The sequence below is a fragment of the Dendrobates tinctorius genome, unplaced genomic scaffold, assembly GCF_039654945.1.
Source record: "Dendrobates tinctorius isolate UK_male_01 unplaced genomic scaffold, ASM3965494v1 ptg000089l, whole genome shotgun sequence".
Classification (NCBI taxonomy): domain Eukaryota; kingdom Metazoa; phylum Chordata; class Amphibia; order Anura; family Dendrobatidae; genus Dendrobates; species Dendrobates tinctorius.
The window spans coordinates 8,001,585-8,023,705 of NW_027361757.1; positions in this window are offsets into that span (position 1 = coordinate 8,001,585).

Genomic DNA, 22,121 nt, shown 5'->3' on the forward strand with positions numbered 1-22,121 from the left:
CACAGGCAGAAATTGGCTAGTGTATCACAAACTACAAGGTGTATGTAGAATAGGGCAGAATAGGAATCTCCCTAGAGTGTAGGTCTGTAAGAACGGAACAAGTCCTCCATTTATCCTTCCACAGTGACACACAGATAGCTTCACTGTGGCTGTGATAACAGCCGTTACACGGTACTGTGTGAGGAGCGTACACCGCTGTATGGTGTGAAAAAATGCACGCTCAGTACCTCAGCAGGACAAAAAAAAAAATTGGGATTGCTTTTTAAAAAGCAGTTTGCAGAGCAGTGGAAAACAGCAATGCAGCTGTCAGGAAGCCTTAGAAGGCAGCCTAACAACCAACACCGCTGATCCACCACAATATAGCCTCCCCTTGCACTGCACACACAGTGACTGGTGTGTTGTACAGGCAAAATCGCTAGCAGCAGAAGCAGTTTTTTTTTCTTCTTCGCTGCCTATCGCTCTCCTTACAGAATCAGCAACCTCTCCCTATGCTAAGATCGGCAGAAGTAAGATGGCGGTCGGCGTGCACGCCCTTTTATAACCCCTGTGACGCCCACCAAAGCAAGCCAATCACTTGCATGCCCTTCTGAAAGATGGTGGTGATCCCTGCCTATGTCATCACGTTGCCCACAGTGTCCGTGGATCCTGATTGGCTGAAAAAGAGCGCAAAACCAACTTCTGAAACGCGACTTTGGCGCGTAAGTCGCCGACCTCGTGGCTGACCTCATCCTAGGGTCGGGTTTCGTTTCATGAAACCCGACTTTGCCAAAAGTCGGCGACTTTTGAAATTTTTCGACCCGTTTCGCTCAACTCTAGTCAGGAGCGCTGATGCACACACAGTACGCCAGTGCCACTGCATCGGGAGTCTGGTATCCAGTGTGTTAGCCAGCGCTTTGCAGGAGGGTTCAGGATCTTGAATTAGGTGAGTATATGATGTTTTTTATTTTAATTAAAACATGTGGTGTAAGTGTGTGGGTATAATAAAGTATAGGGGCCTCTCATACATTGCTAAGGATAGTGTGGGGGTACCACATTTAGTTTGGGGACTATTGTGCGGCTCTCAAAGTGTTGGGGGAATTTTACCATCTAGAGGGCACAAAGGAGGCATTTAATTTATAAGGGCACAGTGGTGAAAGTAAAAAAAATAACTTTTTGGGACACAGCTGGGGCAGTAAAAAGGACACATACAGCAGTATAGGATCAGCATTAGGGTATAAATAGGATGTGGAGTTTGTGCAAGTTGGGAACAGATTGGGACGGTCCTGGAAATGTGAAAAGTCAAATGTGTCTTTGTTGTAATCTCTGCAGATGGGTCGCAGCTGGAAAAGTCATTTCAGTCTGGGGAAGATGGAATAACGGGAAACATGAACGACTCCATCAGAAAGAACATCAGCATTGTGTGCCGTCCATGTGCATTATCAGTGTGACACATACCAGTGCCTGTGAAAAGCCGTAAAGTTCACGTTGTTCCCAGCCACCGGGTGCTGAAGGCAACTTTTACCATTGATGCGTGGTCTCCCTGAGACCAGCACGACCAGTCAGCAATGATGGGGGTAGCATTCAGCACCCACTGTGTACATCATGTATTAAATAAATGATTTAATAAAAAAAATGTTGTGGTCTCCAGGGTAATTTTCATTACCAGCAGAGAGAAAGCTGAATGCTGAATACAACTCCCATCATTGTCGCCTTGTCATGCTGCTGATAGAAAAAGGACATGTCAGCATGTTTTGCCCACGGACACACGATCTGTGGAAACACACTGACATGTGCACAGACCCATTCATCTGAATGCATCTATGTGTGTAAGTGTCTCCAGTACGTGGGAAAACTGTCACCACATGTACTGGACACAGTGACGTGTGAAGGAGCCCTTAGGCTGCTCTGCATTATTAGTCTTAGAGTCACCCTCCTTGTAAAGACATATAAAGTAATACTAAATTAAAAGGTGAATGTCTCTGAAAATATGTTGAGAATTTTAAAAAAACAAAAGCAGAATACCCAGAATAAAACAAGTGCAAAATCTTTCCTCCTGGATCTGCTGACATATCCTCTTTAAGTGGCAATTTCATGTCTCATTAAGGTATGTGCCATTGTACTATTTTTCTCTTCATAACTTTCCCAATGGAACCGAATCTTTAGAAAGCAATAGTGGGGCCTTCTTGACCAGCTTGAGTGTTCTTATAGACTACACATTTGGTGGGATACAATTTAAAAGCAAAAGGAATGAAAGCAGCATTCTGGAAGATCAGTATGAACAGTGGGTTATTCACCTCAATGCAGGCAAGCAAATAGAGGCGTATAAGGATTCGAATTCATTCCAGAGACATGAGGGTTCCCGCAATGTAGAATGTATGTGTTTCCAGGTAAGCTGCACTGTAATTTTCATGTATGTTCACTTCAGAAAGGATTTGTAAGTGTTCTTCAATATTTTTATGACAGGCTTCTGTAAAAGAGATTCATCTAATTGCTGTATCCATTTCCTTGGTTGCATGTGGGTCACGGATAAAGTAATTTAATAGGATGCATGGTGTGGGATTGTGACAGTTTCCATCTCAGAGGATTAGAGAAAATTGTAAAAGGTTGGAAGATATGGAAATATAATCCAGACAATAGAAACACTAAGGCATATCATAAAAGAAAGAATAGTTTTATTACTGTTGGGTTACAAAGCATTCAGTAAGACCAAGGTCATGTAATTCAATAAGGTTTCTGACACTGAGAACAAAAGTTAGCAATGGGCTCATAGATAAAGCCATGAGCGAGGGATCAGGGGGAGTTTGAGGGTATAGAGAACCCCCATTCCAAAGAAGCTGACACGAAACGCGCATTGGGGTTTCCCCACCAACCAATATTTTTGCATACTCTTGTGATCTTCTTTTCCAATGGGACCTGCTGATGCCAGTTATAAGTGATGAAGACAGACTGATCTTACTACTTATATGGTCTCCACAATATCTACGCAATGTATCCACTAGGCTATAAAATATGTTTGGACTGCTAGCACCAATATTTATGATCCTACCTCTGTCTCAGTTTTAGTTAACATTTATACCTTCATGTGTCATATTGCTATAGGAACCATTACTTTACGTGTAGCTAATTTTTATCCCTGTTTATATGCATTTTTTGCCTATATGCCTCCCTTTGTTGTTTTGGTATATAGAGAAAGTAATAGCGGGAAAATGGGGGTTATACACATAAATGTAAAATAAATAACAATCTATGCTGAAGCGCGCAAATGAGAGCAGCATGCTGAAGAACCACTGCAACATGTCCTCTTACCACCTGTCTTCATCAGCTCCAAAAAAAAAATCAAAACACACTGGGGTTTCCTTTTGAGCCAAGCACAGACAAGTCAAGAGGTCAAAGGGTTGTCGTGATTAACCCTATCTCTATTTATGCATTTTCCTTATGTACAATTGCATGCAAGTTTGTGAACCCTTCTGACTGAGTGTTCCATATTGCTGGATAAATAAGACGTAAAACTATATTAGATTTTCACGCAAGTCCAAAAAGTAGACAAGAGAACCAAATTACACAAATGAGTCAAAAATATTAGACTGTCTTTTTTATTGAGAAAAAGAATTCATTATCACATGACTGTCAGTGACTAAGTATGTGAACCTTTCATTTACTGTAAGTATCTGGTGTGACCTCCTTGTCCAGCAATTACTGCATCTAAAGGTATCCAGTAATCATTGATTAGTACTGCACATTGACTTGGATGAATTTTTCCTGTTTCTTCTCTATAATACAGTTTAAACTCTTTATATTTGTGGTTTCTGTCCCATAAACTGCTCGCTGAATGTCATTTCACAACAATTCTATAGGATTATGATAGGAGCTTTGACTTGGCCATTCCAATTACTTTATCCTTTAACCACTCTTTTGTAGAATGACTTGTGTGCTTTGGGTTGTTGTCTAACTGCAGTGTCTTTCTCCTTACAATCCTACGATGCACACCATTGTTGTTCAGTGTTTCCTTAATGGTGGACTCATAAACATTAACATTGGCTAATGTGTAATTTTTTAGTTACTTAGAGATCACCTTAGGTTTCTTTTTGACTAACCGGATAATTTTGTGCATGGTCATTGGAGTGAGCTTTGTTGGTCAACCACTCATAGGTAGGGTAATAATTGTCTTGAATTTTCTCAATTTTTACACAATCTGATTGACTATGTATTGGAGAGGGACAAACTCTCTAGAGATGGCTTTATAATCCTTTCTGGCATGATGAGCATCAATAACTCCTCTGTTGAAGTCCTCCAAAATCTCCTTTGTTTGGGCTATTCTACACTTCCACAAACATATGCTGTGAAATCCAACCTTTGACAGATCTCTGTTCTTTTTTTTATGAAAATAGGTTACTCACTCACCTGTTTGTGATACCATTGAAAAAATCACCAGTCTGTAATTTCACCTTAAAAATATCTGCTAATCTTACAGGTTCACATAATTTTGCCACTCATAGAGCTGTGATATTGGATAATTCTTCTGAATAAAAAAAAGACGAAGTCCAACATTTTTGATTATTAGTTTGATTTGGTTCTCTTTAGCTAACCTTTAGAACTTGGGTTGAAGTCTCATGTAGTTTTAGGTCAAATTTATGTATACATAAGGAAAATTTTGACAGATTCACAAACTTTCAAACATCACTGAATTTGCACCAGCACAGCAAGGATATCTGGACAAAGAGAACAATTTGTCTGCTCGTTTGAGGGTATTGAATTCCATTTGTCTCCCTGCACTGAGGACAATTGATATAATTCACTTGCAGTCCAATAAAAAAGCATTAAGAGCAGTAGTGTCCAGTATTCAGGCTCGGTCTGGAACCAAACACACATAGGAGGCCTTCTCTCTTCCAGCACACAGACCATGTGCCAAACAACAGTACATTTAAAAACAAAAATTACTGGCAAACCATACGAAATCCACAGAAAAACCCTCATGTTTTGGCTACCATGTGTTGGTTTTTCGGTGGGACCCCTGTGGTTTGCCAGTGATTTTTGTTTTTAAATCTATATATATAAAGCTGAGTGTATGTATGTGTGTGTATCAAGCCATGCCCACTCCACATAGCCCCACCCACTCCGCATAGCCACACTCACTCCACACCCTCTGATGAAGGCAACGCCGAAACGCGCATTGGGGTGGGCGCATCCCGGGGGACTCCTTGCTACATAAGGTATTGCACTAAGCACTTCACTCCTCTCTACCATTTAACCCTTATATGACTAATTTATGCATTATTTGCTCTTATCACTGCACTAAATCCATTGTGATCCTGCCATTTAGGATTGCTGCACAGTTTTTTCATTGATTGCATTGGCACCTTATTTATTTATTTTTCATTCAGTCTTTTATATATATATATATATATATTATTGAGCATTATTTTGCACTGATATGCACTGGCACTTTGTGTATGCCTCATGTGAGATACTTTATCTTGTTTATCTTTACATGCTCTAGTACTTACTTTATTTTTTCTTTGTATTTTATCTTTATGTCCACTGTGTTGTGCCCCCTTTTGGCACTGATTTCTTGCCCCCCTTGTCATATTTATTTATACTCACCTGAATAATAAGAATTTGCTATTAATGGACATTAGTTCGTTTTTTTCATTGTTTGTTTATATAAAAAGCTGAGTGTATGTATGTATGTGTGTGTATGTATCAAGCCATGCCCACTCCACATAGCCACATTCACACCACATGCAAAGCCCCGTCCACACGGCCCAAGTTGTTAGCGCATACGGGCGGAGACACATTCACCTCAAAAGCCACCCTGCAAAACTCACAGGCTGCGACATCCCAGCCGCTGCGAGCTACTATCAGGGCCACTGCCTTCAGAGTATCAGTGCACCACAGGCACAGGCCACACCTAGCTCCGTCGTGTCTAGAATGGAGTTGCTCTTGTGAGGCATGACATGAAGGGAAAGGGAGGAGCCTCATGGATTACACCGCTGTACTCATAACAGGAAGTTAGAAGAAGTAAGCTGTGTATATGATACACTTTATTGCAATTAGTGCAATTTCTCTTGGGATCAAGTGTTTCCAATTGTATATGGAAGAGGATTGTGAGGTGCTGCCAGAGGAGGTGACTATAAAGGAGAAAAGCTGTGCTGCAGAAAAATGCTCTGTATAAAGGAGGAGTGTGAGGTGCAGGAGGAGGCTGTGTAAAAACAGGAGCATGGGGTGCAGGAGGAATAAGGCCCCTTAACTGCCGTTAAACATCGTATCGGCAGTCAAGGGGTTAGTATTGTGTTAAAAAAATTTTTGCTTCAACAATCATTATTAGTTAGTTACTATGCCCAGGCAATGCCAGGCTCTTCAGCTAGTGTACTAATAAATGTGAAATTTTATTTAATATCATACCTGTCACCGCTGGAGAATGTTTCTCTTCTTCTGTAATGCAAATCAGGATTTATTAGCAAAGTTTGCAAACTTTCTGCTGTTTGTAATCTCCTACATTTTTATATAGTAGTTGGACAATTTCATTTTAATTTTGCATTCCTTACATTGTGTCTTAGCAATGTAAGGTACCAGCGGGATGCAGTGACGGGAAGCAGGCAGAACAAGGGTTAACACGTTTATTTATAGGGGAATACTCCAAGCTGGGAGGTAAAGGGTTAAACAGCAGAGACAAACAGTACATAAAGACAAAGGATAGCTTGAGGTGAATATTTGTTAGACCAGGAATAAGGAAGTTCCTGAACGGCAGCTCTTGCTGCAAACTCAATGGCGCCGGCAACAGCCAATGCGGTGTCCTTAATAATGATGTCCAGCACACAACAATACCCCTTCTTCTGGTGACAGTGGTCAGTTTCCGATACCTTCCACTGCCTCTAGTCCATATACTGTGGTGGCTAAACAATGGTGAGGGCCACAGTCCTGTATGAGCCCAAAGTGGCTCTGGAAGTATACAATGGTCAAGTCAAGTCACAAGTATCTGGGGCCGAGATTTACTAGCACAGTCAGGGCCTTTTTCTGGTGGCACACGCATGGTACTCACGATCCTGAAGCATCTGGCACCTGGCTTTATGTCGGTCACCAGGCACACACTGCCTGTCTCTCTCTCTCTGGTCCCTGCGATTAGTGGAGGGCGACAGCGTTCGATTGTCTGTGTGGGGCTGGTGCTCCCTAAATGGAGCACTCCTCTCTTTCGCTGCTGGAACACCCGGCTTGGCTCTACTCTGTGTGCATGGCTCTGCACGGTTCTGCTCTGCTGCCATAGCTTGGCTGTGCATAGCTCTCTCTGCAGGCAACGGGGGCTCCTATCTGGTTTGGGAAGGAGAGCACACTGCTCATCGCTCTGTACGCTGCTCTCTGTGCTGCTCTCCGCCAGCGCCAGACTGCCCTACTTCACGCGCCTTTTACTTTTATGTCCCCGAAGCTGCACGCCTTTTCCTGGCTCTCCCCGCCCATCTCTGTCCTCCAGAAGGTCCTCTTCACTCAGGCTTCCCCTATACAGCAGGGGAAGGTCCGCCCACCCGGGAACAGAGGATGTAGCCCGCCAAGTTCCAGGCCCGGCGTACAGGTACACGCGGTCCGGTCCATCTCCCTTTAGGAGTGTGCTAAAGTAATTGTGAATTCTACCGACCACTAGATGTACTTTTGTATGATTTCAATGTGGAAATCATACAACTAGCATTCAAGCATGTTCACTGTCACTCCATTCCCTAGGAGTTATAGAAACTGCACAGTTTATGCTACCTCCATTTTCAAAATTCCCTACCCAACACATGCCTTTTATAGATAGGCATTTCTCAAAACAATTAAAGAGTAGCTGTTATCAGATTTAACAATATAAATTGCATACATTGATAATTAAACCTGATTAGCTAGGAGTACTTTCTATGAAAATCCATGTGAAAATGGCAGCGTAATCATTTTTGGATGTTTAAACTTAATCTCTAGTAGCCTGATAGACAGCTAGCCAGTGATCTTCCTCCCAGCTACTGCTAAAATCTCACACTTCTTAGTAAAAGTTGCAGCTATCAGTGAGGATGAGTGGGTGGAGACTGAATACACTTAACCTCCATGTTTTTTTTATCAGGATTATACATTTATCCAGAAGTGGATTTTAAAGTAGGCACACTACCCTCCTCTGGTGTATGAGAGCTATATAATGCATGCTATTCCTGCTATGAAATCTAGAGCCATATCCACTTTAAATATTATTCATTGCTTAATAATAATAACTGTCAATGCCATTTGGCAGCTTCACTGCTGCCGTCATTGATTGAACTTCTGGACTTAGCAAAATAAAAAACAATAAAACTTTTGATCAAAGTGTAATTTGCAGTTAATAAAAACTTGCTAAATCTTTATAATTTATGCATTGATTTTGAATTCAGACAAGCTTTCTTTCCTTTTCAGCTTTACATACACTGGTTCCGATATGAGAAATTTCAAAGGCATGTAATCCTCAGATGATTTTGTATAGCTGCACATCATTTATTCATCTTCAAACTTCGGCAGTTCTGTCTTTTCAGTTATAAATCCATCCTTTTAAAGGATGATTCAAAAAGGATGGTGCAAAATCATAGCCTTGGTATTCATAACAAAGAGAACATAACACCTTTACTAGCATGAGAAGACACAATATCTATTCAAGTTGTATATATACACTACAAATGTTTTGTGACACTGAGTCACTTCTCATGACCAAGCCATGAGTCAGGATAGTCAGGGAGTCCAAGATCAGAAGCCAGGAGAGCCTGTCCTAAACAGGGGGATGAGACAAAGATGTAGTCAGGTAACGTTCCAAGGTCAGAATACTAGGAGGAGGATAGCGGATCAGAGCTGAAGGGGTTAAACAGAACGGATGATCAGAGTGATGTCCAAGGTCAGGCAACAGAAGATCTATAAACAGAGGTCTGGGCGAAACAGCCCAGTTACATAGCCTGGCAATCACCTGGAACAATGAACATTCGTAGACAGCCAGCGACTCCCAGTCTCAGATTGGACGACCGAGCTGTCAGTCAACATACTGATAGGTCACACACCCCATCACCAGACTGGATGACTGAGCTGTCAATCAAAGCACTGACAGCTTCAGCACTCCCCTATACCATATTAGACTGGTGAGCTATCAGTAACTGCATGCCAGACACACTGAGGGTTGGAAATGTGACATGTTCTAAGATTTACATTGGTGAAAGGGCAGATGTCTAAAAGTAGAAAGATACTTGGCACTACAAAATGTAAATAGATTAAATTTTTAAAACATTCTTTAAAACAGCTGCTTGAAAATATTCTGTCACTTAGGGTATGAGCACAAGACAAATGTTTTGATGCCATCAGGCATACCAGCTGAATATTGCCAGAAAAACGCTATTATACCAATTTAAATATACTCCAGACCATGGAATAGTCTATGGGTCACCAATATAATATTGATAAAATTTAGAATTTTTTTGGAGGGTTATATACCAACCAAATGTACTCAAGAACACGTAATATGGTATAGTTGAGAAATGAAATGTAACCCAGCAAAACTTTTTAACTTTTTTTTGAGTCTTGTATATCACAAAAATGTACCCTAGAACACAGAATCATGTATGGGTAAGAAATGTGAAGAAACAAGCAAAATTGTTATATACCATAAAAATGTGACATAAAGCACTTAATACTTTATGGATGAGTAATCTAATCCTGAATTTTTTCTATGCTTTTTCTACGTTTTACACACCACCGTAATGCAACAATAACTGTTAAACTGCAGAGATGAGTCATTGAATCCATAACAACATTTCGAACGAAAATATTTTGAAAGTATAGTTGATGTACATATACAGTCATAAAGGCTTTGCAGAAAATGCAAAGCCAGATAGAAAATATGATTAGAGTCATCCATAGACCCCTGAAAGGCAACAGCTGTCTGACCTCATTAAAATATTGAATATTACAAGCACTTTATGTGCTGCTGCCATCTGGTCATGTAGAAAAGTGTGGGCTAAACTATACTTGTTCATTTATAAGAGAGCGAACTTGTCTGCATTCTCCGTTATGCCTCCCTTGGCGGCACTAAATACCCGCTCAGACAAGACGGTATTGACAGGGCAGCACAAGACCCCCAAAGCATAGAGGAACAGCACATGCCAGGTATCCAGCTTTAAGACCCAGTGGTTGAAAGTTGCAACAGAATTGGGAAGTGAAACTCATATATTATATAGAGTCATTACTGAACATACGTTTCAGTAGGCCAACATTTGGATTTGAAAATCATTTTTCAAGCTGGTCTTTTAAAGTATTCTAATTTACTGAGATAATGACCTGCTATCAAGGTTGGTGCAGGTGTGCACTGTGCACTCACTTGATACTGTTTGCGTATGGGCTATAATATAAGTAAAGATAACATTAAGAAATATACAACGGTGGGCAAAATGATAAGGACTACCTAAGCAGGTATATTTAGAATATCAATCTCTTTAAGACCTTGATTACTAAGAACCACAATTATCTTACCTCGCTGCACTTACCTATTTAGGAATCAATATATACGAAATTTTGGACCTGCATTTAGTCACCACACTGTGACATCAGTCGGGTAGGCCACCTTTTTAATAATCACCTTTTTTTCTCTCCACCTGGTTCTTTGTGGTATTTGGTCATTATGTTATATGATGTATTCTTTATGTGTAATCTCGATGATTTTGTGATTTTTTTCTTTTTTTTGTGACTGGATATTACGTACTTGTCATCTATGCATTGTATATGAGGACTTGTTATGATTGTTTTATATCTCTGTCTCATATCTGATACAGCAGACCGACGAAGGCCTGTTGTGGGCCGAAACGTTTCTGAGACTGCACATAATAAAATTTTCTTTCAAAAAGGATCATTCAAGTTGAGTGCCAAGTTACTATTTGCTATTCATTTGGGTCTGGGTAATCTACTTGTGCACCCTGCAGTAGTGCCACGCTATACTTATCACAGAGCTGTGCAATGGCGTCAGTGTGCCAAGTTGGTCGGCGCCTGTCCTTTTATTAGTTCTGAAGATGTCACATGGCCAGCCAATCACAGTAATACCACAACCATGATGGCTACGACATTACAGTGACTCACAGGGAGTCTGAATTTTACATCGAGCACCAACCATTAATTGCAGCGTAGCGAGCACATCCAAGCACTGTGATATTCGAGTAATAACTGATTATCACCATGCACGTTCACTTATCCCTACTGATTATGTTTATAGGACAAAATATAAGTAAAACATCATAGGATTAGTTCATAGTATATTGACAGTGTAAGACGTTATTTTCCCTGTGTATTTATGGTTGTCCACAATTTGCACACCATGTTATGTCCTCTCCAGTAAACCAGTTTCCCTTTAAGCTATATCAGGAATAATGGATCTGTTAGGAATTTTTACCTGTACAAAAATGGTTAACTGTTTGCTGTGAGGTTAAGGGTATGTGCACACATAGTTTTTTGTCTCTGCGGATTTTGTAGTGAAAACAGCAGGTAAATCCGCAAGACAAAGACCTGCGGTTTATCTGCGGTTTTGCACCTCATAATGGATGAGGTGTAAAACTGCAGTGTTTCTGCACCAAACAATTGACATGCTGCGTTTTGAAAACCGCAGCAAAACCGCGCAGAAAAAAACGCAGCATGTGCACAGCTTTTTTTTATTTCCATAGGAAATAAAGGTACTGTACAACGCAGCAGAATCTGCTGCATTTCTGCAGAGCCGAAAACGCTGCGGAAACGCAGCAGAAACCGCAAAGTGTGCACATACCCTAATGCAATTTAGCAGGTCTGGCTTGTTCCGCTGCCCCGACACGCATTTCACCACCCTAGCTTTTACCTGGGGGCGTATACATGTGATTACATGTAATGTACAGTATTTTTTGTAGTTTTGTTTTTTTGTGATATTTAAAATATAGGGGGTGTTTACCTGAACATTGATTGGTGGGACCCTACATCTTGTATAATTTAAACCTGGCTTGTTTTCTGTGTATATGCTTGACAAAGTCCTGTAGTGGGTCAAAACCTTGTGATTATGTATCTGACATAATGAATCTATTTTACATATCAACCGTTCTTGGATGCTGCCATCTTTTTCATACTTGCACTGTTGTTAGAGCCTAAATATCATCTATTTTAATCTCTTTTAGCTTTGACTGTTTTACAACTCAGCTCCTTCAAGTCTCCTCTAGATGAGGTAAAATTGCATTAGTACAGCATGTTAATTGAAATCCTATGTATCTTCAGTGGCTCTTCTGCAATTGCGCCTTTTCCATTCATAAGAAAACATGAAAGTTGCGATTTTACATGACTTATCGCCAAATGTGTATTGCTGTGAAAACTTATTATATGAGGAATTTGAAGATCCCGTATCATATGCAAAAGCTTTAATATATACTGTAGCACTCCAAGTCCTTACATATAGTAAGTGGACTATTAGATTGAGCTTTTATAGCTTTTAGGACCCTGGTACAAATGCAACATCTGTGCTCTTTATACTTATCTCTATTCAACCTGAAGCATGTCAAAATAGCTATAGAAAAAGAGAAGGAAGAAACATGCCAGAAGTCAGGGACCACCAAGTAAATAACAATATGTATTGAAGTATTTAAAAAAGCCAGAACACATTAGAAAACATTTAGGCTATGTGCACATGTTGCGGATTCTGCTGCGTTTCCGCAGCGTTTTTGGCCCTGCGGAAGCGCAGCAGTTCCGCAGACATGGTACAGTACCATGTTAGCCTCTGGCATTTCAAATCCGCTGTTCTCACACTGCGGTTTTTTCCGCGGTTTACAAACCGCAGCATGTTAATACTTTGTGCGGATTCCGCAGCGGTTTCACACGTTTAACATAATAGAGGTGTGAAACCGCAGGGCAAAACCGCAGGCTAATCCGCAGGAAAACCGCATGTCACTTTACCTGCAGTTTTACCTGCGGATCCGTGCGAAAAAACCCACAGGTGAATCCACAGCGTTTGCACATAGCCTTAAACATTTAAAAACAGTATTGAAATACACACCCATAACAGGGAGTTAACCAAACAGACAAAAATGCACTAAAATATATGTATACTCATCTGCAATAAAGACTATAGGCACTGGTCTCTATATAAAGATTAATGCTTTGGCATCCGGTATATAACAACACTTGTGAATCTAGATGAACTTGCACTTGCCATTAACACCTTTACCCCCAAGGGTGGTTTGCACGATAATGACCGGGCCAAGTTAGGGCAAGTAAGGATAGGATATGGGTTGAACTAGATGGACTTAAAGTCTTCCTTCAACCTTAATAACTATGTTACTATGTTACTAATTTTTACAATTCTGACCACAGGTAATAACTCTGCAACACTTCAACGGATCTTGGCGATTCTGACATTGTTTTTTTCGTGACATATTGTACTTCTCGTTAGTGGTAAAATTTCTTCAATATAACTTGCGTTTATTTGTCTAAAAAACGGAAATTTGATGAAAATTTAGAAAATTTTTCAATTTTCAAACTTTGAATATTTATGCCCCAGAGAAATATGTCACACAAAATTGTTAATAAATAACATTTCCCACATGTCTACTTTACATCTGCACAATTTTGGAAAAATTTTTTTTTTTGTTAGGAAGTTATAAGGGTTAAAAGTTGACCAGTGATTTCTAATTTTTACAACAAAATTTCCAAAACCATTTTTTTAGGGACCACCTCATGTTTGAAGTCACTTTGAGGGGTCTATATAGTAGAAAATACCCAAAAGTGACACCATTCTAAAAATTGCTCCCCTCAAGCTGCTCAAAACCACATTCAAGAAGTTTATTAACCCTTCAGGTGTTTCACAGGAGCAGAAGCAATGTGTAAGGACAAAATGAACATTTAACTTTTTATTTACAAAAATGATCTTTTAGCAACAATTTTTATATTTTACCAAGGGTAAAAGGAGAAACTTGACCCCAAAAGTTATTGTGAAATTTGTCCTGAGTATGCTGATACTCCATATGTGCGGGGGACCACTGTTTGGGTGCACGGCAGGGCTCAGAAGGGAAGGAGCGCCGTTTGACTATTTCAAACTAATATTGCCTAGAATTGAGATCGGACGCCATGTCGCGTTTGGCGAGCCCCTGATGTGCCTAAACAGTGAAAACCCCCCACAAGTGACCCCATTTTGCAAACTAGACCCCCTAAGCAACTTATCTAGAAGGGTGGTGAGCACTTTGAACCTCCAAGTGTTTCGCTAAAGTTTATAATGCCCGGGCATGAAAATATAAAATCCTATTTTTTTCCCACAAAAATAATCTTTTAGTCCCCAATTTTTAATTTTCCCAAGGGTAACAGGGGAAATTGGACCCCAAAAGTTGTTGTCCAATTTGTCCTGAGTACGCTGGCACCCCACATGTGGAAGAAAACTACTGTTTGGGCACACATCAGGGCTTGAAAGGGAAGTAGGGATGCTTTGGAATGCAGACTTTGATGAAATGGTCTGCGGGCGTCATGTTCCATTTGCAGAGCCCCTGATGTAACTAAACAGTAAAAAAAACACAAGTGACATCATTTTGGATACTAGACCCCCAAGGAACAAATCTAGATGTGCCTCAACTAATCTACCGTTTCCAGTAAAGTAAATTAGTAGTGCATGGAGGTGTGGTACAATATGAAGCAATCCTTCCTACACAGGCCAGGTTTTTCGGGGCAGGTGTCGCATTGATAAATGGTGTCCTTGCGTATTCCCATTTTGTAACACACTCGGCACCTTTTTTGAGGCTTACCTTTTCTTCCAGTTGGCGGGACCACCCCTGGAAAATGCTGACCTGGTACAATATGAGCACCTTCAGTTCCAGAAGTACTGGGGCCCGCTCCTTCCGAAGTGCCAAATATCAGGGCCTTAACCACTACCTCCTGGAACTGAAGGTACGACGTATCGATGTGGCATGCACATTGTGACAGCAGGAAAGCTTTGAGCATTGCCATTTGGACTATGTGCACTGCCAGCTTTTTGTACCATACCTTAGCCTTTCTCAAAGCATTGTACAGTTGGAGGAGTTGATCGGAGAGATCAACTCCCCCATGTTTTTGTTGTACCCCAGTACACAGGTTGGTTTGCTGACCTGTGTAGAGGTGCCCTGTACAGTGCTGAGGGCACTGCCATCACTGTGTATGGTGGTCAAGAGAAGGACATCCCTCCTGTCCTTGTACTTGACCACCAGCAGGTGGTAGCTACATTGGGCTCTGCTCTCACTTTTTCTGAGCATCTACCCAAGTAGCATTTTTGGGAGGCCTCTCTGATTTTTGCTTTATCCAGCAGTGGGTGCACCATTTTTTCCCACTCACTCCAAGGACAGGGAGACACTCACGGGGTTCAATCCTGGTGTCCTTCCCTTCGTAAACTCTAAACCTGTGATTGTACCCTGAGGTACTCTCACACAGTTTGTAGAGTTTGATTCTGTACCTGGCCCTCTTGCTGGGCAGGTACTGACAGAATCGCAGCCTTCCCTTAACATGAACCAAGGACTTATCCACGTTGATGTTCCTTTGGGGCACATACACTTCAGCAAACTTTTTGCCTCACACACAACTTTGTCATCAGTATAATACTTACCTTTGCATGTTTCCACCTGTATGAGGGACCATATCCTCTTCTTTTGTCCTCACTAGGTGGCTTTTTGTACTATTTTATTGGCACCCTTGTCTGCCATAAATAAACACAAGCGACATTTCATTAGATTAACTGTGTCAGTATTGACCTATATATATAAATGCAACATTAATATGAAGTTTGGTTATGCTACGGGAGAGCGGTACCATAATCCATTAATGTTCTGTCCCCTGGTGGTAATTGTTGCCTTTTGCAATTACTGTTATATGATTTATTCGGCATTCCTTTTCCAAGTCGGAAATGAGTATGCGCATGAGTCGGACGATATATCTGCCTGGTTGTTAGCCTCTAGCATCCACTATATTTTCTTTACGCATGCGCACTTTGGCACTGTCTTCCAAACCCACATCAGCGTGCATGTGATGCACATTCACTCTACTTCTGGCAGTTCCGGCCTGACCACCGACGCAACATCTGGTTTCTCGCCAGCGAGAGTCTCAGCTGTCCTTGATCATGATATCAAGGTATTTGTGTTTATATTTATGAGTATGCTCTAAGTCACCATACCTAACCCTGAAGAAGCCACCTGAGTGGCAACATGTGTTGGGCTTCCATATGTCCCTGCAGACATATGGACCTCAACTCTGGTCCTGGTCTATAAGCATCCCTTTTTGTACGTTACTTCCGGCACTGCAATCGCACAGCTGCAGGTGAGTTCATGCCTCCTATTGTTTGCGTACAGCAAACCACCTCTGTGATCTTTTGTACCCTTTGCTCAGCTTCAACTGTGTATTAGCTTGCAATCTCCCTAACTTTTTGGCACTGTATAGCAAACTTAAAGATTACCATATATACTCGTGTATAAGCCAAGCTTTTCAGCACATTTTTTTTGTGCTAAAAATGCCACCCTCAGCTTCTACACAAGTCATTGTCCCAGAAGCAAGCGGGGGAGGGAGACCATCGGTACTGTGGGTCTCAGGAGGCAAGAGCCTGCAGCTATAGCTTTGCCAGCTGCTAAAGAGAAAAAAATATTCACTGCACTGGCAATGAATATTCATTTCTCTTATAGTGCTCACGGTTACAGCCGCGGCCGCCGGCTTCCAGCAGCTGTAAAAAAAAACCCTCCTACTTAGCTTCCCTGTGCCCCCTCGCAGTGGTAGTGCGATTACTAGCCTCTGTTGCGCTAGCCAACAGCTCCTATTCCTTCTCCTCCACAGCCTCCACCTCCTCATTACCCAATCCATGCTGAGAAGATAAGATTAGGCTGTTCTGGGTAGTGTCTCCCTGTGTCATGTCTTCCTTCATCTCCACCTGGACCACATGCATAGCTTAATGTTTAATTGTGAGCAGCGACTGTTTAAGTAGGCACAGAAATGGGTTAGTTGTGCAGAAAATGGCGTCATCTCCACTCACCCTCTTTGTGGAGTCCTCAAAGTTTTGGAAAACCACACAAATGTCAGACATCCATGCCCACTCTTTAATTGTTATGTACGGAGGTTGACCAGAATACCAATGGGCATGTTGGAGCTGGTACTCAACAACTGGCCTCTGCTGCTAACAAAGATGTGCCAGCATGTGCAGTGTGGAATTCCAGAATGTGGGCAACCAGTGAACTATGAAGTTGAGCGCATGTGGCAAGCATGGTACGTGTGAGCGCTTGCCACGCTTCACAGCCACCACCAGATTACACCCATTATCATTCACGATCATGCCTGGTTGGAGCGTTCATGGCAAAAGCCACAGATCTGTCCGGTCTGTTACTTATCTAAGTAAATCTGCTGTGGTGTACGGTTTGTCTCCTAGACAAATTATCTTCAGCAGAGGATGTTGCCGCTTTGCTGAAGCAGTGCTGCAGAACTTCTACCTTCATGCTGATGTGGACGACATGCTCTGAGTTGCCACATCGGAGATGGAGGATGAGGAGGAGCAGTAGAGGGTGCAGAAATGGATGGATGATGTGGAGGAAACCCTGGTAGAAGTAGGGCAAGTAATCATCGGCATCAGAAGCACATGTGCCATGCCAGGGTGGGACTCAACTCTAGCATCTACAATGTTCACCCAGGGAAATGCAGTGTCCCTGGCCACAAGCACTTGTCCACATGTTGTTTGATAAGTGGACAATCCCAGTAACCACATTGGTAAGGGCAAGGGTGATGTTCCTGGACACATGCTGGTTCAAGGTGGGGATGCCACAGCAGGAGAAAAAGTGGTGGCTGGTGGCCGAGTACCGAGTGACAGCTTCTGTCATTAGTCAGAGGAAATCCTCCATGTCAACAGGCTTAAATGATAGATCAGAATGTGCAAGGACAGGTGCAGAATGGGAGGCATGTGCACCAGTGTCATGTACAGGGAACGGTAAAGCACTTAGCACATGGGAATAGTCAGTGGTATTACATGCTGGCAGAGCTGGCACCAATCGTGGACCAAGGTGTTTGGCCCACCAAGTCGGTGCTTTGATGACAAGTACAGGATCATGCTGGTGGTGCTTAGCCTTTTATTGGTCAGGCCCCTGCTGATCTTGGCATGGCACAGGTTGGAAATTACCATTTTTTTGTTTCAAAACTCTCTTTAAAAAATTGCAGAGTGGGGAACACCTAGCTCTTTGGTAGAGAAATTCAGGAGTGTCATTGCTCTTCAAAACAGTTGTCCACCTTCTCTATCTGGTCACCCCACTGCCTCTTTCTGCCTATTTTACTACTTCTGATCCCCCTCAGTGCTGCTGGCCTTGCTCTACATGCCAGATTGCCAGGTTGGGTCGATGACTTCATCATCCACCACCTCGCCATCCACCGCCGCACCCTGGTCCTCCTGACTTGGTGACTTAATAACAACCTTACTTATCAGCAACTGTGTCTCATCATTTTCCTCCTTAGACAAAATTTGTCCTTCCCCACTGGAACAGCATCTCCCCTGTCCCTCTTGTAAAATTCAGGGTGAGAGACCACAACCAAGAAGTAATGTTGTAAAATGTCCAAGTGTGGGATTACTAGTCTCCTGGGACTCAAAATGGTGGGAGGAAGGAGGATTAGACTGATGATTAAGTGATCCAGACTGATGACTAGTGATACTAGACCATGTGGAAGACTGGGTGGTGTTACCAAGCATGCTGGAAGCATTATTTGCTATTCAACCGACAACCGATTTGTACTGCTCTGGCTTCAGGGGTGGTATACCATGCCTCCCTTGAAAGTGGGACAGAAAACTATGTGTTGTGGATGGGCGTGTTTCTTTTGCAACAGGCATAGTCACACCTGCCCCTTGTCTTTGGTGCACCATGCACCATGCACCATGCACCATGCACCATGCACCATGCACCATGCACCATGCACCATGCACCATCATCAGCACTACTATTTCGCCATCCCTTACGGCAAGCTTTATGCATTTTCTAATTGCTAGGTCTCTTGAAACCAAGTTTATTTTTAATTTAAAAAAACTGTTCAGCTGCAGCAAAGTGTTTTTGTTCGAATTTATTACCACTGTTATGTACCAATAATCATGTAATACTCTATATATGAGTAATTGAATCCAGAAACATTTTTCAACGCTTTTTAGAAGTTTTCTTTAGCACCAAAATGTATCACACAGCACATAATAGTATATGGATGAGCAATTGAATACAGAAAAAGTTTTCAACTTTTTTGGAGTGTTATGTGCCACCAAAATGTACCACAGAACACGTAATAGTACAGTATATGGATGAATAATTGAATGCAGAAACATTTTTCAACGCTCTTTTGTAGTGATATATGACACCAAAATGTACCACAGACCACGTAATAGTATATGAATGAGCAAAAGAATCCAGAAAAATGTTTCAACTCTTTTTTGCAGTGCAATATATTACTGAAATGTAGCCCAGAACATATAATAGTATATGGAAGAGTAATTGAATGCAGAAACAATTTTCAACGCTTTTTAGTAGTATTTTATGACAAGAAAATGTACCACAGACCACGTAATAGTATATGGATGAGTAATTGAATACAGAACAATGTTTCAATGCTTTTTGGAGTGATATATAATACATAAATGTACCACAAAGCACCTAATACTCTATGGATGACAATATAGTCAATTGTTTCACCCAAAAAATAAAAATGTGATCAACTGCCGCAGCTATATATTTTGCAACAGACTGTACACCCCAATTCCTGCCTAGAGACTGTATTCAGCCACCCTCCCTGCTCCTGCATCTGCCACTCTCCCTCCCTAGGCTTAATGCAGTTTGTATCTGATACAAACAGCAAAGCACAAAATTAGCCCTTACAAGGACTATTAGTATGATGCTTCAGCAACAGCATCAACACTACAGGACTCTGATTCGTTAAACTGTGCAAACACATGTCTGGACAAGCACTCTCTCCCCCAATAGCAATTATCACAGAGCTGTCCAGTGGCATCAGTGTGCCTAGCCTGGTGGCGCCTGTCCTTTTATAACCCCTGATGATGTCAAATGGCCAGTCAATCACAGTAATACCATTACCAAGATGGCTACAGCGTTACAGTGACTCTTGGGCTATCCCTGCATGTTTATTATAAGTGCATCAGGTGCTAAACATGCGAGATGGGGATCATAGAATCATGGAATAACAGTGTTGGAAGGGACCTCCTGTGTCATCTGGCCCAACCCCGTGCTCAATGCAGAATTCACTAAAACATCACAGACAGATGTCTGTCCAGCCTCTCTTTGAAGACTTACATTGAAGGAGAACTCACCACCTCTCATGGCAGCCTTTTCCACTCGTTGATCATTCTCACTGTCAAAATTTTTTTTATAATATCTAATCTGTGTCTCCTCCCATTCAGTTTCATTGCCTCTAGTCTTTCTTTTTGAAATTGAGAATAACACTGATCCCATTACAGTGTGACAGCCCTTGAGATATTTGTAATCAGATATTTTATCTCCTCTCAGTCTCCTTTTTTGCAAGCTAAACATTCCCAAATCCTCTAACCATATCTTCATAGGACATTGCAGACCGGTCACCATTCTGGTTGCTCTTCTCTGAGCTTTCACATTTTTTCCTTTTCTTTTTTAAAATATGGTGCCCAGAACTGGACACAGCATTCCAGATGATGTCTGACCAAAGAGAAATAGAGGGGGATAATTACTTTATGTGGTTTAGGCTGTAGATAGAAATTTACAAGTTCAGTCTTCTCAACATAATTTTTTACGACTTCACCATTTTCATCCTGTAAAAATCATATGTTTAACTTTTTTACTTTTCACATACCCCCAAAATCCTTTCTTATTGATTTTGACTTTTCTTGGAAGCCTTAATTCTTTATCATCTTTAGATAATTTGATGCATGCCCTTCATGTTCTGTAGACAGCATTATATTCTTCTTTAGATATGACTCCATCTTTCCATTTGATAAACATGGTTTCCTTAAATGCTTCCTATTCTTCCTTTTTTCCCTTTTTAGGGATTATTAATGATTGTGCTTTGAGAATCTCATTTTTCAGAATTTCTCATCCTTCCTGGACGTTTATGACCTGAAGGAGATCCAGCCGTTGAATCCCTCATATCCTTTCTGAGTCCCTTAAAATCTGCCTTTCTGAAATCCACCCTTGAAGTCTGAGGCCATGTGCACACGATGCAGATTTGCAGCGTTTCCGCAGCGGATTTTACCGCGCAGAAACGTTGCATATCCGCATTGTGATGTACAGTACCTTTAAAATGAATGAAAAAAAAAAAACGCTGTGCAGACGCTGCAGATTTTTCCGCGCGGTTTTCCTGCGGTACAAAATCCGCAGCATGTTACTTCTTTTGTGCGGTTTTCTATCTCCCCTGTTACCAAATCCGCAGGGGGAAGACCGCAATGGAAAACCGCACAAAAACCGCATGAAAACCGTGTGAAAAATGGAAGAAATCCGCAGGAAAAATGCAGGTCATTTGACCTGCGGTTTTCTTCCATTCTGCACGGAAAAATCCGCAGGGCTCAAAACTCCGTCTGCACTCAGCCTGAGTCTTCACAGGTCTTCATTCTTTAGTTATCCAAAATTCTATGATAGCATGAATGCTGCCTCCTAGGGTCCCAGCAACCCTTACCTCCTCAACCATGTCCTCCCTATTTATAAGGATTAGATCCAAGGTAGCAGATTCCCTTGTTTTCTCCTCTACATTTTGTGAGATAAACTTATCAGCAAGAAAGATTAAGAATTTGCTTGACCTATTAGTTTTGCCTGAGAGACATTCCCAACAAATGTCTAGTTTAAAATCTCCTATGATCACTAAATCATATTTTTGAGTACCTGGCCATCTAATACATAAAGGTTTCATCCATATCTTCAGCTTGCCCAGGTGGCCTGTAGTAAATGCCTACAACGGTGTTCTTTCCGTTGTTGTCTCCTTGTATTGTTGGACAAACAGTTTCCACAGAACTCCCAGTCTCCGAAGCTTCAATCTCTGTAGAGATATATGCTTTTCTAACATACAATGCGACACCTCCTCCCATTTATTAAGTCTGTTTTTAACAAATAAGTTGTATCTTTCTAGCCTTGTATTCCAATCACTCTATGTCGTCCCACCAAGTTTCAGTAATGTCAATAACATCA